Source organism: Schistocerca americana, chromosome 6 (assembly GCF_021461395.2).
Source record: "Schistocerca americana isolate TAMUIC-IGC-003095 chromosome 6, iqSchAmer2.1, whole genome shotgun sequence".
Lineage (NCBI taxonomy): Eukaryota > Metazoa > Arthropoda > Insecta > Orthoptera > Acrididae > Schistocerca > Schistocerca americana.
The window spans coordinates 502,393,579-502,420,909 of record NC_060124.1 but is presented as its reverse complement, the minus strand read 5'-3'; positions in this window follow the sequence as shown (position 1 = coordinate 502,420,909).

The window sequence follows — 27,331 nt, the reverse complement described above, 5'->3', positions numbered from 1 at the left end:
AAAGTTATGCAGTCATTTTTACCTCTAAACAGCGATGTAGTGGTCAATACATCAGCAGATCTAACCTGCAGTATACACTCTCTGCACTCACTTAAGTTGACGATGACCACAGTTGCTTCACGAATGATCACTAACTGTGTAGGGTGTCGGTTGTGGTTGGAGCATACAATTAATGAGCTAAACCACATTTGACAAATGAAATCCGTCCCGCAGTGTTCTGTTTTACTCATGATATATAAATGAAAATAAATCCTATTTAACTTAGTATTACTCCCACAGTGCCATGCAAAGTAACAAGGAACAAATAACACCAAATAAGAGAAAAATTATCCTCCAAATTGTCATTATGTACTACATTTTATTAATATCTAAGGCTGGAAATAAATGCTTTACCATATTTCACTGTTCTAGCTTATTATGATTTCTTAAAAAGTGTGTATATCTTAACTTATTTTTAATTTTTTTAGAAATCCACCAAATATATGAAGTTCCCCATTTTTATATCCTCTCTTCCCTTTACTGTAAGTTAGTTTCACAGAAATGTGCTCAAATTCTACTATACCCCACAAGTTACGGAATACAGGTAGCTAATTACCAATGAAGTTAATACCAATAATAATACATAAAGACCGTAAATGTAAAATGTTATGTAGTTTCATCATAAGTTGTGACCCATGCATGAAATGCAAAATTAATATCAAATTCCGATAAACACTTAAATAAAGCAAGAGAACTGAAGCTATAAATCAATTGTAGGATTGACAGATTATATCTTGGTACACATCATCATATGCAAATGGGTGATGCTGGCAAGATTTCATTAACGGAGAAAAGGAAATTAATTAGCGAAGCAGTCGGAACATCCCAGTTACTGTATCCTGGCAGAGTAGATACATGTATTGCGTGTTATGTAGTGTAATGAACCACTCCCATGAGCAGTTAAGTAAGGTGCTGAATTATTAAGCTGTACTGTAAAATATGGTCCTGTTAGCCACATTAAACAAACTAGAAAATGCATCACTCACAGGATCATACACATAGTTAACGCAGGTGCTACAAAAGTGAATTTTACACATCTAAATGCTCAAATATGTAACAATAAGTAATTTAGCTCTAACAAACTGTTCAAAAATTTTAAAATGTGTTTGTCTTTGGCTTATAGTCCCAAGCAAATGACGATGTTCTCTGGTTATTGAATTGAAAATTGAAAGATTTATTAAATAAATGCTTTCCTGAACCACTGAGATAAAACTGAAATTCAAATCATTGTTCCCACCTTAGGTTGCAAGTAGAAAGCTCCTTCGTTTCATATGTCTACCATATATCCCCCCATATATCTCACCAGCATACCACGTTATTACACACCTTACTCAAAGCTCATTAATCTTCCAGACAGAAGCCTAAGACTTACCTTTCCCCATCTGAAAACTAACTTCATGCGACTGCAGAGTGTAATTTAATATAGTTAACCTATCATGCTACGTCAGAGCATTTACGTGACGGAGTTGTCTGCAAGTGTACAAAACACGTCAGCATGTCAGCATGTAACTGCTTTCACTAACGACAATGAATGAAAGGACTTGGCTTGGACGAAATTATTTCAAAAAAATATTACAAATATGTATGTACATTGCCCTCGAAGGAATGCAAGAGGTGTACAAAGCCCAAACAGGTCCTCAGAAGTAGTAGATACAAATATGATTCTCTCAGTGGATAATCGGTATCACATGTTATTAATACACAGCTTCCAGCAAGGCAATAACTCTCGTATGATACATGAAATGATGGCAACTTTGAATCTAGAACACAACGGATTGAAATGAAAAGATATTAGTCGGTCAGCTAATCAGTTTCCAGTTAAAAAAAAAGTGAGCAACTCGGGAGCTTTTATTTCACCTAGAGGAAGTATATCATCGCATTTGTGAACGAAGAATGGTTAGAGTTTAACTGTAGGGATATTTGGAATACACTTTTGAAGTGATCGTTAGCATAATATTCGCCACAGAAAGTAGTTGAACAGGTAACACTCAATGACTTCATCGTCGCAGAAGGCGGAACCGGCTCATACTGACATCAGACTGCCCCCTAAAATAAAGCAGGAACCAACATGACTGCTTCAGCTACAGAGCAGAAGGGCATACAGACAAGAGCTGCGAACGATTCGGTTACTCTGTCTTCCAAAAACTGCCAGTGTTTCTCATTGGCTGATCGTCTAATCCGACTCCCGAAGATAGGAAATGTATCAATGGTGACACAGAGAGACTGTTCAAAGAGTTCATTTCGCACACTAGAAGCTAACTGTAGCAGAAGCACTTAAAGCATTTCAAAGACAACACGTGAGCGAAAAATGAAATAACAAATGAACAAGGCACCATTCAATGTCTATCTAATAATTTCATCAAGACAACTATTCCAGCGTTTTCCCAATACCGCATATGATTTTGATGGACACTGACTTACTACCTTCCGACAATGATTCCTGGAATTCCTCTGCCGTGCCACCATCTTCAGCTTAGTACAGTTCTTGCATCCAATGTACTCAATTACTCGTTGGATGTATTCAAATCTCTGTTTTCACCTACCGTCTCCCGAGAGTTTATTTTGCTGCCTAATTATGTTTCCAAGATAGGGTAATTCCTTCGCTTCGTCCCCAGTTTATCGCTAGCCCATTACTGCAGTTCCTCATCACATTCGTCGTTCTTTGGTTTACTCTCAGGAAATTGTGCGTGCTTATTCGACAGTTCTTTCCATTTAACAGGTCCTGCAGCTCTTCTTCACATTCAGCGAAGACATAATTATAATCAGCGAAATTCATCACTGACAGCCATTCCCTCTGAAACTTAATCTCACTCCGCAACCTTTTTTTTTACTTCCGACATTCATTTTCTGACTGATTGATTCAACAGTAGGGGCGAGAAACTTCATTCCAACTCTTACACCCCTTCAAATTTGACTTCTTTGTTCTTAGTTTTCCATTCGTATTGTTCTATCTGGTCTTTGTACAAATTGCGCATTACCCTTGATTCTCTATTGCGTAAACCAATTTTTGTGTAATTTATAACATTTTGCATCATTTTAAACTGTCGATTTTTTTTGTAGGTAGACAAATCTGGTACATGTGTCTTGAGTTTTCTTAAGTTTGCCTTCTATTATCTATTCACCCAGAACGTTAGAAATATGTGTCTGGTGCCCTTACCATTCCAGAAGACAAACTCGTCAGCAACAGATGCTCACTGATCCTTACAATTCTTCTGTATGTTGTCACGTCTTACCCAGAATATAGTCCAAATCTGAAAGCAAGTTCGTCGATGAAATACACTGTCTGTCACGGAAAGCACGTGAACTACGAGCATAAACGTACAGCCAGATCGGATAGAGAATGCAGCTATTTGTAGAAACATCGAATTTTCCAGATCCTAACACTTATTCATGTATCAGATATTTCAGAACATACAAACACTACAAACCTAGAATCCTTCACGAACCTTACATAAATAAAAACTACGACGTAGCGAATAACTATTGGTAGCTCAGGTTAGAACTAACAGGTGGCCAACAACACCCGTAGTCGTAGCGACACAAGACACTACGCTACAAAGCACGCACCAGAGCTTGCGACAACATTGTTCGAGTCAACAATTTGGACGCATGGGCTGATGAACTGTGCGGCTGTTCTCACACTTGGCTGCCACTTTTATTTTTGAAATTGTGTGGATGATATTTTTGTTAATGTCTGATGAGGTTTCTCCAGTCAGCTTTCATCATTGCTTCCTCTCTTAGAGAAACAGCAACATGCTGTTTCAGGCATTCTCATTTGATCCGACAACAGCACACTACACCTAAATCTTGTACAGGGTCATCTGTATTGCATTAATGGTGGCTCCTTGTGTTCTGTCGTGATGCTGTATCTACTTCAGTATGATATGATAAGTATCGTTGGTAACCCCTTCGCCGTCAAACCTTGAAGACCGTTGAGTGGGTTTTCAGTTTTCTTGAACTTCCCTCTGTCGATGTGCGTCCCTGGACTTTAATATAGCTCCATATGGAGGACACGTACGATGTATCTGCCCCTTTGTCTTTTCGGTAATGGATCATAATCATCGATTTTGGATGTGACGCCAGACAAGCGGCGATGGATTGAATGCAACGCAAAGTAGAGGGTTTTGTAATTTTTCCGGTGATCCCATTTTCCGCAGAGGAGTAAAAATCCATTTCAAATCTCCCTTGCTGTACCTCATTGTTCACCGAGCGAGGTGGCGCAGTGGTTAGACACTGGACTCGCATTCGGGAGGACGACGGTTCAATCCCGCGTCCGGCCATCCTGATTGAGGTTTTCCGTAATTTCCCTAAATCACTCCAGGCAAATACCGGAATGGTTCCTTTCAAAGGGCACGGCCGACTTCCTTCCCCGTCCTTCCCTAATCCGATGAGACCGATGACCTCGCTGTCTGGTCTCCTTCCCCAAAACCAACCAACCAACCAACCAACCTCATTGTTCGGTACTCTCCCTCTTTCTCCTTGGCATCTAGAGTCCGTATGCAAGCCAACTGCCTTGCTTCTTTGCTCCTCTTGATGAGGTGTTTAACGTAGTCATCATGTCGTCCAGTTGAAAGGAAGTTGTCCAATATCATTTCAGCCTCGCAACCATGGAGCAGTGTGTGGAGTGTAGTGATTTGCTTAGATTTGTTTTCTGCGAATGTCACGAAGGGCAGTTTTGTATTCCAATACCTCTGTTTGACATCAGCGCAAACATATGTCTCATTCAAGTGTTCTGTGAGACCATTCGTGTGTGAACGGTAGGCAGTTGTAATCCGTTGGTTACGTCCCAATGTACAGTTATCTCTGTCACTAATTTTGATTACAAAATTTTCCACGATCAGAGATCGTGCCAAGAGTTGCACCGAGTTTCTGAATGGTTTCTTCTACAAGGAATTTTACAGTTTGTGGAGATTCGGTAGTCGGTACGGGATTAATGACAATGTAGCGGGTGAGGTAGACAGCTCAAGCTGTTAACCACAGATTCCTGTTTGTCGACTTCAGGAAACACGTCACGTGGTCGAATCCAGTATAGTGTAATGAAGCTGCTGCAGGTAGGATTGGAACCAGATGGCGCGGAGGTAATTGCGCCACGTGTTTCCGTCGTAGCTGTCCCTTAGAGTAGCTCACATAATGTGTAACCGATAGGTGGAGACCTGCCCTATGATGCCTCTGTCCGATTCTGTCTAGAGTCTTCACAAATACCCGGTGACCCGATGTTGGACCATCGTATTAATGTTTCAGGATCACTGCCGTAGATGAGCTGGGATGACGAGTAACCATTTCCACCTCTTCGGATCCTATTTCGTCTTGTACGAAGTTCCGTTTATTAATCAGAATCCTCCTTTGATCGGTTCCTTCGTCTTCCATCTGTTTGGCAGAAATGTCATTTAATGCAGTGATGATTGAGATTTTGTCCATGTAGCATGTTCTGCCAAAGGATTCCTTGAAAAACAGTTGGCCTAATGGTGATTGCGTCCGTTTTTGAATATCATTTTGCCATCATACTCCTGGAGCCTCAGCGCCCATCTCGCCAGTCGATCTGATGGGTCCTTCAGGCTAGTCAGCCAGCATACAGAATGTTCACCTGTCACGACGATGAGTGACGTACCAGGAAATGCTTCTGGAATTTACTGATGACCCAAGGAATGTAAGGCACCTTTTCTCAGTTGCAGTGCAGTTCATCTCGGACTTAGTGAGTACTCTAGAAGCATAAGCTGTCACGCCTCCAGTGCCATCCTGAATTTGTACTATTACTGCTCTTATCTCATAACCGCTAAAGTCGGTCTGAAGTTCTTTCTCGGCATTTTCGTCATTTGCTGCCAGAACTGGAGAAGATTTGCGCTTTCTTAAGGACAAGTGTTTTTCGATAAATTACTAATGAAACGTGAGAGTAAAATTTTTTTATGTTTCCGAACGCCCGCTGTTAATGGATAACGTGAAAGTTTCACCAGACGCCAGCCAGGAAGTGTAAACATTTCTTCTCCGCAACTGACTGAGGAGGGCAGCCACCTCGACACTCTTAAGAGAGACCGCGAGCAACTCAACAGAAAATGGCTCGAACAGTGCAGGTCAAACCACCTTCATTACTCTTGCAACATTACTTAAGAGACACTAGGTAGGACACAACAACGAGTAGCACAAGTCTGAGTAAACAGTAAACATCGTGTAGTAAATTCGTTAAGGACAACTAGCGGAAATGAAGACCACCAGCGACTCGGGAAAAGCAGAATCTGTTGGTCATCACAAAAGACGTCGTAGAGCAGAGCCTCTCCTCGGTGACGTAAATACTCCAACCCCACTAGCTTTTGGCATTCAATCAGTAGAATCGATTGCGTTCATGCCGTTCACAGTCGATTCTCTCGTTATGGTATGGTGACCTGTTATGTGTGAGACTGTTCTAGTGTCGGTCTTGCACTTTCTGCCCTACGAGACTATCAGAAATCCGAGGCCACAGCTGATGGAGTCCAGCATCCGGTACTGCTAGCTGATGGATTGTTCGAAGGTATACCAACAAAACTCCAGTCCAGGGCAGAAACTGCCCCAAACTTCAGTGTCGCATGGAACTGAGAGCCTACCATACCGCCAAAGGGGACCGGAAGATTCACCATTTAGCACGACTACACCTAAGAGGACAATGCACGTAGTGAACTAGGAGGGATTGACCAACCTCCAATCTGAAATGATGCAGCGTCGTTGGCAGCTGTAAGTCCACTTTTGGATTCAGAGGATTCTGCTTGGTATTACTTAGCCGCCAGTCAACGCAGAAGAAGGAGCACCGGCTTGTATATTCAGTAGCAAATGGAATATTTTTGAACATTGTTTTCCCTCTGTCTTCATGCTAACGAATTAGTAAGGATTTTCAGCCCGGCAGAGGGCGGTCTCTACACAAGGAAAGAGTTTACTTTTTTGTCTAGTTCCAGCTAAATTCGGTATTTTCCTAGAGTAGTTTTTGAAAAGGATATCCCCGTGATCTAGGGATAGCGCTTCTGATAAATAATCAAAATGTCCTCTGTCCTGGGTTCGAAACGCGCCACTGTTTAAATTTTCATTAATATTCAACCATGGCGGCCGAGGACTTCCGGAATAGAAATCACCTCATTCCGCCAACGGCGTTATCAAAGTGGACGGAAGAGTGGACAGAGGTTCAGGGGACTCTCTTGTCGATGGGATGGGGAACTGTTCCTAAAGGTAGAAGAATAAGAAGTGATCAACAACATGAGGATACAGAAGGCAATGGAAAATGCTGCATTAAAGACACGTAACGTGTAGCCACAGGACATGTTGCTTGTAATTGTAAAAGTGGCATGATGATCACTCCATTGGTAAAAGATTCCAGAACAGTCCCCCATTTGGATCTCCGGGAGCGGACTGCCAAGGGGGAGGTGGCCATGAGAAAAAGATAGAAAAACCAATGAAAGGATAACGTACTACGAGTCGGGGCGTGGAAAGTCAGTAACTTGAACGTGGTAAGGAAACTAGAAAACTGAAAAGAGAAATGCAAAGGCTCAGTCTACATGCAGTAGGTTCCAGTGAAGGGAAATGGAAAGAAGACAAGGATTTCTAGTCAGATGAGTATAGGGTAATGTCAACAGCAGCAGAAAATGGTATAATGGCAGTAGGATTCGTTATGAATAGGAAGGTAGTGGAGAGAGTGGTTTACTGTGGACAGTTCAATGATAGGGTTGTTCATATCAGACACAACAACGATAGTTCAGATATACATGCTGAAGATAGAGGGATAGAGAAAGTGTATGAGGATACTGAATGGGTAATACAGTACATAAAGGAAGACGAAAATCTAATCATCATGGGGGACTGTGATGCAGTTCTAGGGAAAGGAGTAAAAGAAATTGTTACTGGAGACTATAGGCTCTGGATAAACAATGAGAGAGGAGAAAGGCTAATTGCGTTCTGCAATAAATTTCTGTTGGAAATAGCGAACACTCTGTTCAAGAATCACAAAAGGAAGTAGTATACTTGGAAAAGGGCGGTTAATGCCGCAAGATTTCAATTAGATTACATCATGGTCAGACAGAGATTCCCAAATCAAATACTGGATTGTACGACGTGCTCACGAGCAGATTAAGACTCAGATCCCAATGTCGTGGTGATGAAGAGTAGGCTAAGTTTAAGAGATTAGTCAGGAAGAATCAATACTCAAAGAAATGGGATATGGAAGTACTGAGGAGTGACGTTATACGGTTGAAGCACTCTAGGGCTGTAGATACAGCAATAAAAAACAGCTCAGTAGGCAGTACAGTCCAAGGGGAATGGACGTCGCTAAAAAGGGCAATCACAGAAGTTGGAAAGAAAAACATAAGTATGAAGAAGGTAACTGTAAAGAAACTGTGGGGAACAGGAGAAATACTTCAGTTGACCGATGAGAGAAGGAAGCACAGAAGTCTTCAGGGAAATTCGGGAATAAAGAAATACAAGTCGTTGAGGAATGAAATAAATAGGAACTTCAGGGAAGCTAAGACGAAATGACTACATGATAATGTGAAGAAATTGAAAAAGAAATGTTTCTAAAGGACTGACGCAGCATGTAGGAAAGTCAAAACATCCTTCGGTGACATTAAAGGTAAGTGTTGTAACATTAAGAGCCCAAAGGGAATTCCGTTGTTAAATTCAGCGTAGATAGCAGATAGGTGGAAAGAGTACACTGAGGGTCTCTAAGTGGGGGAAGATTTGTCTGTTGTGATAGAAAATACAGGAGTCGATTTAAAACAGACAGGGAATCCAGTACTAGAATCAGAAATTAAGAGACCTTTAGAGGACTTAAGATCAAATACGGCAGAAAGGGTATATTAAATTCATCAGAATTTCTAAAATCTTTTACACAAATGGCAACAAAACGACTATTCAGGTTGGTGTGTAGAATATATGAATCTGGCGATATACCATCTGAGTTTCCGATGAACGACGTCCACACAACTCGAAGATTGAAAGAGAGGGCAAATGGAAAATTTGTTGGACAATCGGCTTAACAGCTCATGCATCCCAGTTGTTAAGAAGAAGAATGAAAAACAAATTGCCGATGTGTTAGATAAAGATTAGTTTGGCCTTAGGAAAGGTAAAGGCACCAGAAAGGCAATTCTGACGTTGACGTTGATGATGGAAGCAATGAAAATCAAGACACATTCATAGGATTTGTCGACCTGGAAAAAGCGTTCGACAACGTAAATTGGTGCAAGATGTTCGAATTTCTGAAAAAAATTGGGGTAAGATATAGGGAGATATGGGTAATATATAACATGTACGAGAGCTAAGAGCGAATAATCAGAGTGGACGACCAAGGACGAAGTGGTCGGATCAGAAAGGATGTAGGACAGGGATATAGTCTTTCGCCTGTGCTGTTCAATCTGTACATCGAAGAAGCAATGATGTAAGTATAAAACAGGTTCAGGAGAGGAATTAAGATTCATGGTGAAAGGATATCAACGAACGATTCGCTAATGACATTGCTATCCCGAGCGAAAGTGAAGAAGAATTACAAGATCTGCTTAATGGAAAGAACGATCTAATAAGTACAGTATATGGACTGAGAGTAAATCGAAGGAAGACAAATGTAATGAAGTAGTAGAAATGAGAACATCGAGAAACTTAACCTCTAGAATGATGGTCACAAAGTAGATAAAGTTCAGGAATTCCACTACCTAGATGACAAAATAACCAATGATGGACGGAACAAGGAGGACATAAGAAGCAGACAGCACTGGCGAAAGGTTCATTCCTGGCCAAGAAACGTCTACTAGTATGAAACATAGGTCTTAATTTGAGGCAGAAATTTCTGAGAATGTACGGTAGGAGCACAACATTGTATGGTGGAAACTTGTATTTTGGGAAAACTAGAACAGAAGAGAATCGAAACATTTGAGATGAGGTACTACAGACGAATGTTGAAAATGCCTAGGTACAGATGTCCTTTATGAAAAGCCAGTAACAAGAATAATTCTGAGAGTACTTCACATATCACTCGTGCTGAGGAGACCAAAAATCTGTAACCGTTCTTATTTTATTTGAATCTAGACGGCTTTCATCTCTATTCGATAGGTGCCCCAAGATTTTCATTCCTTGGGCGATAAAGAGGCACTTTTTCGAATTTAGGTGGAGGTCTGCAGTGTAAGCAAGACTTTAGTTTGAAGACACTAAAATACTGTCCACACAGGAAAGACATATCATCCACTTAAAGTTTTGAAGCAGATGGACCATTATATATTTGAACTTGTGAAGGTGGCTTTAGCATTACATAGTTCACATGGAATAGTTCATAGGGACCGTGAGCAGCTACATAGGCAGTTTTCTCCCACTCAGCCAAATTGTTGCCAAATACAACACGGCAGCTCTGCCTGTGTGGTCCACCGACCTCCTCTCTGTGGTGGGGGGGGGGGGCGGTTATGTGTGAACATCAGATTGTTTACATCACCCTCCTCTCCCTTCACAATTTCCCCTCCCCTCCACGATTTCAAAATGGTTCAAATGGCTCTGAGCACTATGGGACTTAACATCTGAGGTCATCAGTCCCCTAGAACTTAGAACTACTTAAACCTAACTAACCTAAGGACATTACACACATCCATGCCCGAGGCAGGATTCGAACCTGCGGTTCCAGACTGAAGTGGCTAGAAGCGCTCGGCCACACCTGCCGGCTCCACCATTTCCCCCCTCCCCAGCCACACTTGGCAATCCCGCCATTTGAGAATGGGAAGGAAAAATGCTCTATCCGTGGTAAGCTGCTGGAGAGAAATGATGTGAGGTACTATATTTATTCATTTATTTTATTTAATTTTGAAAATGTTAGCCTGCTGCTGGATTGTCCTACAGTTGCCTCCAACCACTACCACACCCCACCCACAAATTTTCCCATTGGATAGATTCCTCAAATTTGAGGCTGACTGTTGTAGTCCACAATACGACAACCAGAGGGAGCTTGAGGCAGTCCTACAGGCATCCCCCAAACTCCCCCAATTTCCACTGCCCCCTGCCCCTAATGTTGACAATCATGTGTGTAAGTAAGTTCACCTTGCTGTGTTCCTGGCCGGCCAGAGTGGCCGAGCGGTTCTAGGCGCTGCAGTGTGGAACCGCGAGACCGCTACGGTGGCTGGTTCGAATCCGGCCTGGGGCATGGATGTGTGTGATGTCCTTAGGTTAAGTACTTCTAAGTTCTAGGGGACTGATGACCTCAGACGTTAAGTCCCATAGTGCTCAGAGCCATTTTTTTTTTTTTACTGTGTTCGCTATTCCACAATACAATTTGACAATGATGGGAAAGGAACCTACAGCCGCTGTCAGGAGAATTTTCTCTTTCTGATCTAAAAGTGTATAGCTTTTGAGGAAGTTGATCACAGGTACATAGTTTGAGGGGATAGGGCAACAAACAATCACTGAAGTGTAGAAAGAATATCCTCTTACCATTCTACAAGGGAAGTAGATGCTAAGAAACTTGTACACAGACACGTGGAAAAACGAATATGGCAGCAAACGATCACTGAATTGTAAAAAGTCCTACACATGGTACAACAACTGAAAAAATATGTTTAGTTGCTCTATTTACACACAGAAATTGTCGTGAAAAGCAACCACTCGTAAACAGTGGATCATGATGCAGCACATGCTTTAGGAATTGAGAAAAATCATTGTAATAACACAAGTTCCACTGAAATCGACCCCAAAAGATGTCGCCAGGAGAGAGTGACGGCACAGAGTAAGCAGCATAGAACTAGTTTTACCTTCTCTCCCAGCTTCCCTGCTAATTCCCCTCCCCTGTACCTGTCCTCCCTCCATAGGCAGTATCGTTTTCCAGGCCTGTTCTAATCTGTCGCTGGCAGTGATATACTGTGTCCAGTCCGCAGAAATCGACCACAGATGGGCAAAAATCTCAAGAACAGGACATTTCCTGAATGTCATTAAATCTGTTTCTTAGGAAAACTGCCCCCCCCTCCCTAGAACAGTAGAGAAATACCTATCTTTCATAGATGGAGAACGGAGCAGTCAACAGTGGCATGCTTGCAAACATTCTGATTATGCCGGCACTGCCTGAAAATGACCTTCGGCTAAGTAAAATCAGTCTGATGTAGGAAAAACATTATAATAATACATTTTGCATAAATGAGACACATATGTTTGTTTATACTAATTGTCTCTTTGTGGGGCGATCGTCCCGCTATGCCTCCAGTTGTGGAGAGCAGTGCCTACACTCGATAGCTTCCACCACTACATGCAGCTATAATCTGTCATCACTCACATTTATTCTGCTGCTTCAGGTAAACTGTCCGAAGGCTGTCTGGTAGGAGTTTCAAATGTTCCACTGTACTTAATAACAGCTTTGTGCGTGTGTGTGTTTGTGTGTGTCTTCTCGAATACTGTGCAAACTGTGGAAGTGTGAGATACCCACTGTTCAGTCAATGGATGAAAAGACAGTGGAGGAATTTTACTTGGGTCACTTGCTCTTTGTGAAGTACCGTCCTGCATGACTGCCTAAAGTGCTGCCGTTCTTAACACTCAGCTGCTCTAATGTGAGCTCGTTTATTAAAAAAAAAAATCTGACTCAATAAACACGAACAATCATTTGTAGCAGAAAATATTAACATCGTGTATTCTCTAGGGGTGATCCTTATACTTGCTGCAACGAATATCGTACTGACAGCCCTCACCGCACATTGTGTAAAGGATTTAATCTTACGCTTTTAAAACTAATACTGTAATTGTGCAAATAGTGGATATAGTACTGAAGTAAATGAAACATCCAGCTAAATAAGTGTAAACACACTCTACAGGTTTGATTCTTATGCTTGTTACAATGAATGTTTTACCGACAGATCTTATCTCACATTTCGTTTTAAATAAATACTGTGACAACCACAGTTGAGTTAGCGAATACAGTACTAAAAGCAATAAAATCTCCAGCTCAAGCGTCAAGTGACTCTTGTGGTATGTGACTCCTATGAGATTCTAAAATGAACATTAAACCAAGAGCGTTGAGTGTTGCATTACATATATTATAAAATAAGCACTTAACACAATCCAACAATCCTTAAACGTACATTAAGCCAGCAAGTTCCACAAACTATTGTGAGTAGTAGACTTTAACCATAACGATAACTGAGCAAACATTCCGGGATGGGTAGATGTGTTTTTCTTGTGCGTTGAAGCACTGTGTCTTAAAAGGAGAAAGGTGTAATCATTTTAGAAGCGAGCAGCTATAAAAAAAAAATAGCGATGACAATGTTATGCTGTGAGTACATCCCAGCATTGGTTCTAAAGGATGACAAAAGGCTGTAGTAACGGAACACAATTATCGAGAAAAGAAAACCTTCCACCAGAACAGTGCAAGTATCTTCAGCTTGATGTGTGGATATAGACTAAGCAGCTTAGAACAAGTCTTACCTCCTTTCCTCCCTACCCTCCCTCCATCCTCTCTGCCCCCACAGGCAGGGATACAGGTTTTCCAGATCTACACTCCTGGAAATGGAAAAAAGAACACATTGACACCGGTGTGTCAGACCCACCATACTTGCTCCGGACACTGCGAGAGGGCTGTACAAGCAATGATCACACGCACGGCACAGCGGACACACCAGGAACCGCGGTATTGGCCGTCGAATGGCGCTAGCTGCGCAGCATTTGTGCACCGCCGCCGTCAGTGTCAGCCAGTTTGCCGTGGCATACGGAGCTCCATCGCAGTCTTTAACACTGGTAGCCTGCCGCGACAGCGTGGACGTGAACCGTATGTGCAGTTGACGGACTTTGAGCGAGGGCGTATAGTGGGCATGCGGGAGGCCGGGTGGACGTACCGCCGAATTGCTCAACACGTGGGGCGTGAGGTCTCCACAGTACATCGATGTTGTCGCCAGTGGTCGGCGGAAGGTGCACGTGCCCGTCGACCTGGGACCGGACCGCAGCGACGCACGGATGCACGCCAGGACCGTAGGATCCTACGCAGTGCCGTAGGGGACCGCACCGCCACTTCCCAGCAAATTAGGGACACTGTTGCTCCTGGGGTATCGGCGAGGACCATTCGCAACCGTCTCCACGAAGCTGGGCTACGGTCCCGCACACCGTTAGGCCGTCTTCCGCTCACGCCCCAACATCGTGCAGCCCGCCTCCAGTGGTGTCGCGACAGGCGTGAATGGAGGGACGAATGGAGACGTGTCGTCTTCAGCGATGAGAGTCGCTTCTGCCTTGGTGCCAATGATGGTCGTATGCGTGTTTGGCGCCGTGCAGGTGAGCGCCACAATCAGGACTGCATACGACCGAGGCACACAGGGCCAACACCCGGCATCATGGTGTGGGGAGCGATCTCCTACACTGGCCGTACACCACTGGTGATCGTCGAGGGGACACTGAATAGTGCACGGTACATCCAAACCGTCATCGAACCCATCGTTCTACCATTCCTAGACCGGCAAGGGAACTTGCTGTTCCAACAGGACAATGCACGTCCGCATGTATCCCGTGCCACCCAACGTGCTCTAGAAGGTGTAAGTCAACTACCCTGGCCAGCAAGATCTCCGGATCTGTCCCCCATTGAGCATGTTTGGGACTGGATGAAGCGTCGTCTCACGCGGTCTGCACGTCCAGCACGAACGCTGGTCCAACTGAGGCGCCAGGTGGAAATGGCATGGCAAGCCGTTCCACAGGACTACATCCAGCATCTCTACGATCGTCTCCATGGGAGAATAGCAGCCTGCATTGCTGCGAAAGGTGGATACACACTGTACTAGTGCCGACATTGTGCATGCTCTGTTGCCTGTGTCTATGTGCCTGTGGTTCTGTTAGTGTGATCATGTGATGTATCTGACCCCAGGAATGTGTCAATAAAGTTTCCCCTTCCTGGGACAATGAATACACGGTGTTCTTATTTCAATTTCCAGGAGTGTATTCTAACCTGTCGCTGACGATACACAAAATGTTCCATCCATTGCAGATTCTCTGCTCTGGTCAGTGTTGGGCTGACAATGGCATACTGTTTTCGGTTTAAAGCTGGGCCCTCCTGTAGGTAGTGATTCTAGGCGCGTTCTAGCCTCTCTCTGATGGTACACAAAGAGATTCATGTGCTGGCGATGCTTTGTTTTGGTCAGTGTTCGGTTGACAACGATATAATGCTTCAGGTCTGTGGAAATAGGAAGTTTTCCTAGAGAATACTGACCCCTGGAATAATAGCGAAATATCTGACTATTCGTTATCGTTATGTATGGGGCAAAGACAACTCTCCAGGAGAATGGTCAACAGCATGCGACGACCCACGCCTACGTCTTGCAATGGGAAGAGGCAGCTCCAGGGGATAGTCTCGCCACAGGAGTGGCCATCGTGACTAGTGGCTATTGAGACCTCTGTGGCCAGGTCTATTCGGTGCGTTGGCGCCGTCCTTACCCCCTGCCACCAGCTGTTTCCAGCAGCCTCCAGTAGCCTGCACACTCTCGTAGCCTTTGAGCACTCAAAATTAGTGTCTGTAGAAGTCTTGTAAATAAACTGTCACACATACAGGTACTACATACATTATAGAAACACAAAGATCGGTTTTCACGCCATCTGTTCACATGCCATAAAAAAATATTGTAATTTTTTTTGCACCTGACAGCAAGCTACAATTCGCTTCCTCTCCCTCCTTGGTGTTTTGTAACATAGAACTGACTAAAATTATGAACTCGATCTATCAGACTGTTGTCGATGATGAATAACCATACTGCCGACGTCGAAGCACTATAAAAATTCATCTGATACATGTATTAAGCTATCGGACATCTCTTGTACAAGTCTACCATGTATAACATCAGTAACACATCCTAAACGAATTGTGAGAACTATCGAACACCACAGAACGTCCTTGATATCTTGGAACATTCGTCTGCGAAAAATTGAGAACGTTAATATCTGAAAACTTTCAGTCTACCGAAACATTCATGTTATAAGCTGTTGTGTGACGAAATTTAATTGGAGCAGTTGTATTTTACATAAACTTACCACTTCTAAACGATCAGCTATTAAAAAGGCACATTCGCGATGATAATTATGCAATCATGTTTCCACCATTACTGATACAGACGATTTCTTTTAGTTTGATGGACAAATTAGTACAGTCATTCCTGGAGTTCAAAATAAGAGTATGTGCAAGTCTTGTTGATTGGTTGGTTGATTTGTGGGGGAGGGGACCAAACAGTGAGGTTTGTGGGAGGAAGTCGGCCATGTCCATTCAATGGAAAGGAAGCCTTGTGAGTAAATAGTTCTGCAAATGAGTACTACATGAATATCAGACGCGTGAAATGTCAATACAGAACAGTTTCTTTCACGCTATCTATTCACATACAGGGAAAAAAATACAGTCTTCTTTACGTTCAACAACCAACTACACGTCTCATCACTCCCTCTCCTCCCTATTTTGTGACATCCGATGGAGTAAAACTATGAATTACGAGAACTTCTCTAATTATGAGAACTTCGCTGATACAGAACTGAATAAGGTTTTTACTGCATCTCTCACTTATGATGTATGAAAAGCATAATACTTTCTCATATTGACTTCCCACATATGTAGTGATCCTATTAATTATACACGTAATTTTTAAGGCCTCGTCTGGAAGAAGACTATACCACACAGACTATCATTCACGATAGAGTATTCCTACATCTACATCTACATTTATACTTCGCAAGCCACCCAACGATGTGTGGCGGAGGGCACTTTACGTGCAACTGTCGGAAAGCCTCCGTGCGCGCTCGAATCTCTCTCATTTTACATTCATGATCTCCTCGGGAGGTATAAGTAGGGGGAAGCAATATATTCGATACCTCATCCAGAAACGCACCCTCTCGAGACCTGGACAGCAAGCAACACCGCGATGCAGAGCGCTTCTCTTGCAGAGTCTACCACTTGAGTTTGCTAAACATCTCCGTAACCCTATCACGCTTACCAAACAACCCTGTGACGAAACGCGCCACTCTTCTTAGGATCTTTTCTATCTCTTCTGTCAACCCGACCTGGTACGGATCCCATACTGATGAGCAATACTCAAGTATAGGTCGAACGAGTGTTTCGTAAGCCACCTCCATTGTTGATGGACTACATTTTCTAAGGACTCTCCCAATGATTCTCAACCGGGCACCCGCCTTACCAACAATTAATTTTATATGATCATTCCACTTCAAATCGTTCCGTACGCATACTCCCAGATATTTTACATAATTAACTGCTACCAATGTTTGTTCCGCTAGCATATAATCATACAATAAAGGATCCTTCATTATATGTATTCGCTATACATTACATTTGTCTATGTTAAGGATCAGTTGCCACTTCCTGAAACCAAGTGCCTATCCGCTGCAGATCTTCCTGCATTTCGCTGCAATTTTCTAATGTTGCAACTTCTCTGTATACTACAGCATCATCCGCGAAAAGCCGCATGGAACTTCAGACATTATCTACTAGGTCATTTATATATATTGTGAAAAACAATGGTCCCATAACACTCCCCTGTGGCACGCAGATGTTACTTTAACGTCTGTAGACGTCTCTCCATTGAGAACAACATGCTGTGTTCTGTTTGCTAAAAGCTCTTCAATCCAGCCACACAGATTCTCTGATATTCCGTAGGCTCTTACTTTGTGTATCAGGCGACAGTGCGGAACTGTACGAACGCCTTCCGGAAGTCAAGGAAAATGGCATCTACCTGGGAGCCTGTATCTAGTATTCTCTGAGTCTCATGAACAAGTAAAGCGAGTTGGGTCTCACACGATCGCTGTTTCCGGGATCCATGTTCGTTCCTACAGAGTAGATTTAGGGTTTCCAGAAATGACATGATACGCGAGCAAAAAACATGTTATAAAATTCTACAACAGATCGATGTCAGAGATATAGGCCTGTAGTTTTGCGCATCTGATCGACGACCCTTCTTGCAAACTGGAGCTACCTGTGCCCTCTTCCAATTATTTGGAACCTTCCGTTCCTATAGAGACTTGCGGTACACGGCTGTTAGAAGGGGTGCAAATTCTTTCGCGTTCTCTATGTAGAATCTAACTGGTATCCCGTCAGGTCCAGTGGACTTTCCTCTGTTGAGTGATTTCAGTTGCTCTTCTATTCCTTGGACACTTATTTCGATGTCAGCCTTTTTTTCGTTCGTGCAAGGATTTAGAAAAGGAACTGCAGTGCGGTCTTCCTCTGTGAAACAGCTTTGGAAAAACGTGTTTAGTATTTCAGCTTTACGCGTGTCATCTTCTGTTTCAATGCCATTATCATCCCAGAGTGTCTGGATATGCTGTTTCGATCCATTTACTGATTTAACGTAAGACCAGAACTTCCTAGGATTTTCTGTCAAGTCGGTACATAGAATTTTACTTTCGAATTCACTGGACACTTCACGCATAGCCCTCCTTACACTAACTTTGACATCGTTTAGGTTCTGTTTGTCTCAGAGGTTTTGGCTGCGTTTAAATTTGCAGTGAAGCTCTCTTTGCTTTCGCAGTAGTTTCCTAACTTTGTTTTTGAACCACGGCGGGTTCCTCCCGTCCCTCACAGTTTTACTCGGCACGTACCTGTCCAAAACGCGGTTTACGATTGCCTTGTCTGTGTTGTATTTGCGTAAGAAGTTTAACATATCGTTTTTTGCTGTAACACATCCAAGCAGTTGAAGATTATAGCTTTTTACACCATCATATACTCCCTTTCCACACTACAACTTTGAGGTATATGTCAGGTGCTAAACTGACATTCAGATGTTTCGATCCAGTGGCTCTCACACACACAGGGTGGTGGGAATAAAAGACAGATATGGTGGTTCTTATTGAAAAAAATTTGGAAGATATCGCAACATATGGAAACTGAAAGAGATCACATGATTGTGGAGCGTTTTCGAATAGCTATCTGAAAGTGATAACCTCTATGTTTAATTTAATGTTCCACAGGGATGTGCTAGCAGTGTTCCATTTTTGAATTGACTGAGAGCATTGATTCCTCATACTGCACTCAGGTACACGGCCAGTGTTGCGGTGTTCTAGATGTTGGTCATCCTGACCACTAAATCTCTGGACACTGCATCTTTCATTTTTCTGGCTTACAATGCAAAACAACATACGGAACAGGATGTATTCTGCATGACTTAAACACGTGAAGCATAGATAGTATGCAACATCAGATGTCAATCACACCAGTGAAGGAATGGAATAATTTTCATTCATCCAGGTGAACATGTAAGTACGCTCATTTTCTTGAATTTTCCTTATTTTTATGTATTTTCCATCAATTTCCGAAATTGTAACAATTTTTCATTTCAATGCATTTTACCCAATTACTCATGTTCCAGACCAGTGCTCTAAATGACCTGTCACATCAACAAAATGTCTCATGGCACCAATCCTGTGATGCTCTCAGCCAATGACACTGTAGCATGGTTCTTAATTTCTCATTGCTAAACCACCCCTCCATTACTAACATGCATGTAACACTGATTGATATAATTCAATGAGCGGTATTCCTCACTCGAACAGTTGAATGTCAAAATGTTCCATGCATGTTTGTGTAATCCTTGAGTTGCATGTATACAGGAAAGGCAGAACTCATCCCGAAAATGACTATGCTTGGAAATCTGTAGCAGCGACTTCAGTCGCTTTCTTGGAATGATCTGGCACTTAAATGTCGCTCAAGATGACTGGAAATGCTGGCCTCATTGTGTGTCCTGACCCCAAAGTGTTTGGACACATTACTGCAATACTCCGAATCTTTCAGAGTGCATTCATTTCTGTGGCTTACAGTATGTAACTGCATTTGTGGCGGAGGTCTTGGTATGACAGCAGGCATGGTCTGACGTTAGGTAGTATGGCTCATGTGTAGGGGGATATGGAAGTTCCGTATCAGCACCACGCCTCTGTAATGCATCTTCCTTCCACTGTTAAGATGCATACATGTAGTATCAGTCCACTCTCACCATAGAAAGAGCAATTGAACTTATTTTGGACATCACTCCAACACATGCCCAGCATCCTTTATTGTAAGCGTTTTCCCCATAAACAATATTTAATGACGTATGTAAACCCTGCACACACATCTGCATTTGCCCCTTCTTTTTCCATGGACAGTCTGCGCCATATACCCCAGTTCCCATGTCATGACTTCAATGGCGTGTAACTCCAGTTTCCTTTTACACATAGCACATGAATTGTACTTAGAGGAGTAATTTCCTTAATCCGGTGAGGATGTGGAATGGTCGACTTACCCTACTCATTTTGTCTTGTTGGCAGTTCTTTGTTGCGCAGTTGGACATTGTCGAAGTTTTCAGTAACTTTAATTATTGAACTCCCCTCCCTAATGCACGCACTCTTTCGGCTACCGTCCTTGAAAGGAGATAAACGAGTGCAAACGGTATGAGGGTATTCTTCATCCTTCCACAATGGAGAAGTAGTATTTCCGTGCCACTTTTCAATTTATCTTTTCTCATGAGTGAAAATGGACCACGAAGAAAGGTAGGCTGAGTGTATACGTTGTTGGCTGGCGGAATTATCACACAGTGAAAACGACTTTACGACAGATGGCAGTCAAAACGATGATTGTGTAAGTGATCGCAGTGACAGTCGTCGTACTGAGCAACATGCAAGTGAAGGCAGTGACAAAGAAGATAACATACTACTAAATGAGCTACAAAATACTGCCCACAATGCTGCGTTACCAGAATCAGCGATCGAAAAGTCAGATACACATTTCATTTTATTTTGGTAAAGATGGATTCAAGTGGTGCAGAAATCCTCCTCAACGACAAGTTCGGACCCTTTATGAAAATATCATCAGGCAGGTACCTGGCTTGAGTTTAACGGCAAGATTAGCAAAGACAGAGCTTGAATACTGGACTCTGTTTCGCAATGAAAATATATTTAGTATTATATTGAAATACACAAACTTGCAAGTTGCAGAAAGGAAAGCAGCTTGTGAAGTAGTTGAAAAAATCTATTTTATGAAGGGAATGACCGTGAGTGAGCTGAAGGCTTGTTTAGGCTTGTTGCACATTCCTGGGTTTAACCGATCTGGGAGGCAGATCACCATTGACCTTTGGGCTTCAGACGGAACAGGCGTTGAAATATTTTGGCTGACAATCACACGACAAAGTTTTCATTTTATTCAAAGCAGTCTTCGTCATGACGATAAATCCACACGTGGAAAAAAAAAAAAAAAAAAAAAAAACAGCTGGACAACATAGAACCAATTTGTCAGATATTTGAAATATTCGTTGAAAACTGCAAGAAAGGCTATGTACTAGGATAATATAGAACCATAGATGAAATGTGGCTTGCATTCAGAGGCAGATGCAAATTTAGACAATACATTCCATCCAAACCGGCCAAATATGTCACAAAAATATTTGCCTTGGTCGACTCAAAGAATTTCTATACTTCAACCTCTAAATATATGCCGGGAAGCAGCCAGAGGAACGCTTTTCACTGAGTAATAAACCATTTGATGTGGAGAATCGGCTGGTGCAACCCATTTTAAAAATAAGCCGTAATGTGGCTTTTTATATCTGGTTTACGAGCTATGAACTAGTGTCACATCAGCTGAAAGAAGACAAGCTAACTTCTGTGGCAACACTGCGTAAGAACAAGAGGCAAATCAGCCATGAATTTTTCAAAGTTCGAGGTAGAGAAATCCTATCATCTAAGTTCGGTTTCCAAAAGGATATTACACTTGTTTCTCATATACCAAAGAAAAACAAAGTTGTTTTGATCATGTTCAGTCTTCACCACAATGCTGAAAGTGAAGAATCTACAGAACATAGGAAGAAACCATAAATAAACTTGTTTTATAATTCTACGAAAGGTGGAGTTGACGGTGCAGATGACATGTCAGCGACTTACGATGTAAGCTGCAACTCAAGAAAAAGGCTTCAGACTGTCTTCTATGCAATACTGAATATGGCCAGCATAAATGGTGCTATTGTTAAGCGATCAGATAACAATAAAAAGCAAAAGAGTCGTAATTTCAGAAAAACTCTGGGATGTATGCTCGTCAATGAGCACTTGAGTGCTCGACAATAAATACCTCAACTGCCAAGCACTTTGCCTAAGAAAATCAGAGAATTTAGTGGAGAATGTCCACAAGAATTGAATGCCGGAATCCAAAGTGTACGGAAAAGATGTCAAGAGTGTCCCTATGCTAGACATCGTAATACACCTCATGTTCGTGATGGTGGTCTTAAGTACATTTGTCAAGAACACATTGTTCGATTCTGCCAACAAAGTGCTATGGCAAGACATGATCAACAGATTATGTCAGAAGCTTATTGTTCATTCATAGATTTGAAAAATGTGTAACGTTAAGAGCTGTTAAAATGATTATTTTGTAGACTTTATGTAAAAATTAAGTAATAGTGCATTTGTACACTTAGTTTAATTCTATGAAAATCCTTCAATTAACAATTAATTCATAAATTTAATTCCTGTCTTTCGTTAAAATGTGCTAATAAATACATAAAAAATATAAATATCCTCGCCGAGTTAATAGGGAGTGGTTTAGGGCTGTTCAATACACTGGTACTTCTCCTTAATACTTTTGGGAAAAACATTGTTTGCGAGATCCAGCTCTAAATAGGCAATACCTAAAATCGGTGGTAGGCGAAGAACATTGTCCTGGATTGGGGGAAATATGTTTCACCTGCTTTAATATAGCGTTTCTGTGGAAGAGTTACGTCGTCTCTGTTGGAGGAGATGTTACGAACCCCACGTAGTTTACAGGTGGTTAATTAAAACTGAATGCAGACAGAGAAAAATTTATATGCTTTTCACGATCTTGAGTGTCTAGGGAATCGACACTGTATCAAAACGCTCGCAAATCGTATCAAAACGTCAGTCGAAATACATCCAAACTGCAATAAACTGTTTCCGAAGCTACATCCATCATCGTGACTCTCGCTCCTCCACCAACACTGACTTGGTTTTTCTGCAGTCAGGAGACAAAAAGTTAACACAGGTCTTCGATACATCTGTGTAAATGACTTAGATCACAGTCCCACACATTCAGCATGGTAAGTAGAATCCGAAGCAGTTATTCTGTGACCTGACGCATTTTCGCTAACTGTAAGTATAAATGCAGATATCCAGTAAGAAGAACAAAGTTTTACTGATTTTATGATGTTTTTCCATGTTTTCGATATTTATCCATTTTTATGTATACTTAATGCTTGCTGGAGGCTGCTTGTTATTTCTGTTTGTACCATCCAACTCCCATACATAGCCTCCCCAACCTACTCACGCTATCTAAAATCTATTGCAAAAATACACACACACGTAAATGGACTATTGCGGCGAGGTTGGGTATTGACGTTATTCTGTTTTAGACACACATACAGCAGAGCACAGTTTCGCTATCTCATGTTTAGGATTCCCAAGGTGGGACCTCCCACGCCCTCTCTCCGTCACTGCACTGACACCTGAGGCTTCTTCGTCGTCTTCAGCTCTGGGGGGGTACTGGGATGCATCCGAAATTTGCATCTGTGGGCATTGTGCGTTCCAAAATCCTGCCATGTATAATCTAGGGTAATGGCGTGGTGGATGCATATGCAGAAAATTCAAGGGTAAAGTTTAGTATGGATCCTCCTAACTTACGATCCAAGGCATTCTCTGAAAGGTAGATCCTTTTACATGATTTTCGGTCTTACTAGAACCACCAATGATGGTGCATACTATCCATGCTCTATGGGTTTAAGTAATGCAGAACCCACTGTGTTTCATATGCAGGATTGCATTGCAGGCCATAAAAGTGGGAGATGCAGTGTCCAAAAATTATAGATAAAGATAACCAACACCTAAGGTACCGAAACAGTGGTCATTTGTGGTTGCAATATGAGGAATCAAGCTCTTGGTTTCTTCAAAAACGTAACACTGTGACATCTGCTATCCCACCACTGCAAACATCAAATTAAATGTAGAGGTCATTTCCTCTGGACAGCTGTGTCGATATGCTCCACTGTGGTCTATACCCTTCCAGTTTCCTTATATTGCTATGTCTTACATATTTTATGAATAAAAAATACTGCCTCTGTATTTTATTTACACTGCTCTGTGTGTGTGTGTATGTGTGTGTGTGTGTGTGTGTGTGTGTGTGTTTGTGTGTGTTTGTGTGTCTGTGTGTGTGTGTGTTTGTATGTGTGTGTGTGTGTGTGTGTGTGTGTGTTGTGGTGGCAGCAAAGCCAACGCATTGTGATGTACTGCCTTCTGTGAGAGTCAATGGATCGAAATGTGTTCATGTTAGTTTAGCACCTGATATAGACCTCGAAGTTGCGGTATGAAAAGAGAATGTATGGCGCTGTACAAAGCTGTAGTGTTTACAATGCTTGGATGTATTACAGAAAAAAACAACATATAAAACTGCTTATGGAATTGCAACACAGGAATCCTCTGTTGTGGTTGATAGTCTGTGGGGTATGGTCTTCTTCCATAACAGGCGACAAACATAAATTTACACAAGTGTGTGGAAGTGACTTTGATCACTGGCCATCTGCTCCAGTGGATCGATACATGAGTATTTGATGAGACTGCCACATATATTCAGTGTCAACACACTTCTGGTATTTGTTTTCTATACATCAGGGGAGAGAGAATTCCAGTAAAAATTTTATCAAATTCTGTACCAGGTGACATCAGCGAAGTTTTTGTTGTTCATAGTTTTACTCTTTTGGATGACACAAAATAGCGAGAGGAGAGAGAGAGATGCAAATTACAGCTTTCTGTTGAACATAATGAAAGATTGTGTCCCTTTCCAATATGGGAGTACATTGTGTGAAATATACTATTCTGTGTTGATATTTCAAGCATCTAAAATTCATGTAATACCCACATGCACGACCATTTATATACAAATATTCCACTCACACTAATTTTGAACTCGAGGAATGGTCTCAACTATGCCGATTTGTCCATCAAACTGAAAGAAATTGGCTGTATCGTAATCTTCGAAGCATTACTGCTTTATTATTATCACGAATGTCTATCTTTAATAGCTGACCGTTTATAAGAGGCAAGTTGACGTAAGTACACCTGTGCCAATTAAAATTTCCGACACACAACAGTTTATAACATAGATGTCTCGGCAGACTGAACGTTTTCGGAGACTGAAATTCTCACTTTTACTCTAATGTTCCAAAATAACAAGGACATTCTGCAATGACTGGTAGTTTCTACACCAAACTACTGGAAGTTCTTGATTCATTTTGGATGTGTTAACGATTTCACACAAAGTAAATGTGAACAAGAGATGTGTGATATGTTAACACATGTATCACATGATCTGTTAATGGTCCCAACCTTGGCAATTTGCTCATCCGCCATTGATAACGGCATCATAGACCGAGTTCATGGTTTCACTCAACTAGATGTTACGAAATAGCGAGGAGGGAGTTGATGTGAAGTGCAGCTTGCTGTTGGGTATTAAAAAAAATTACTCTTTTTTTTTCTCTCCAACATGTGAGCAGGCAGCCCGAAAGCCGCTGTTCTGTATTGATGTATATGCATCTGAAACTATGTAATACCTACAGGCATGGCAATTTATGTACTAGACTTCCACAGACACTATTTTTGAGTGCTCTGGGACTAACAGAACGTGCATACTACGGGAGACTGCTGGAAATGGCCCGCTGCATACTGAATAGCGACTGCCTGCAGCGACCTCCATGAAGTCTGGTTACAAAGCCCATCACTCACGTGAATGGCGCCCATGGAGCTTCTTCTTCCCAGCGAGGGCCATAGCATGCTGTTGGCCAATCTTCTACTGGTGAATTGTCTATGCTTCTCCATGATGAATAGTCAGTATTTTGCCATTATTTCAGGGGTCGCCATTTCCTAGGTACGTTTTATTTCCACAGACCTAAACCAATGTATCGTTGTTAACCCAGTACCGACGAAAGTAGAGCATTACCAGCAGGTAGATCTCTTTGTGTACTATCAGCGAGAGTTTGGAACAGGCTTGGAAAACCAATATCCCTCTCTACAGGGGGGAGGAGTTGGGGGAGGAGGGAGGTAAGACTTGATATAAGTTGTTTAATCGGTATCCACACATGATGGTGAAGACATATACACTGTTCTGGCGAAAGTTTTTGTTTTTTGTTTTGTTTTCGATACTGGAGTGATGTTATTACATTGTTTCATCTTCCTGTAGAATGAAGGCAGAAATGCACTCATAGCATAACATAGTCGCTGTTATTTTATGTTGAATAGTTGTTCACTTATAAGAGAATGACGTCTCCATCCTCTTAATACACACTGGTCTATTTATCGTGGATTACTCGGTCATTATTGGTTATTATGTTGTCATTTGATCCTACCAGCATTATGTCACTGATGATGTCTTCAGTCACAGTATTCATTTTAAAAGCGTAAGACTAAATCCATTACACAATGTGAGGTGAGGCCTGTCGGCACAATATTCATTATTGTAAGTATAAGAACCACTACTGCAGAATACACAGCGATAATACTACATGCAGTAAATGAATGTTCATGTTGCATGAGTCATCTTTTTTAAATAACTGAGCTCACATTACAGCAGTAGTGCTGTATTCTTAACAGCACTTTAGGCAGACATGCAGTATGTTACTTCACAGGCGATAAGTGACTTCCACAGAATATGAAAACACACACACACACACACACACACACACACACACACACACACACACAAACACAAACACAGCTATTATTTGGCACAGTGGAGCGTCTGAAACCTCCACCAGACAGCCTTCGGACAGATTACTTGCCAAAGCAGAATGCTAGCGAGTGTAGGCACTGCTCTCCAATGTGGGGGACGGGGGGCAGAGCCGGTGGGCCTGTGCACAGAGAGAAGACTAGTATAAAGGTCCATAACCATCCCGTTTACGCACAACGTATTATTTCAATGCTTTTTCTACATGAAAGTGATTTTACATAGCTGAGGACCACTCTCAGACAGTGCCGGCATGTCCAGTCTTTAAAAACAATGCCACTATTGACCATTCAAAAAATGGTTCAAATGGTTCTGAGCACTATGCGACTTAACTTCTGAGGTCATCAGTCGCCTAGAACTCAGAGCTAATTAAACCTAACTAACCTAAGGACATCACACACAGCCATGCCCGAGGCAGGATTCGAACCTGCGACCGTAGCGGTCGCTCGGTTCCAGACTGTAGCGCCTAGAACCGCACGGCCACTCCAGCCGGCTTGACCGTTCACCTCTTCATCTATGACGGGCAGTCGACTCTTTCTCTGTTGTTCCAAGGAGACAAGTCATTCTCAGAAATAAGTTCATCAGCTTGTAGGAAGTGTCCCGTTCTTGAGTCTCTTGTCC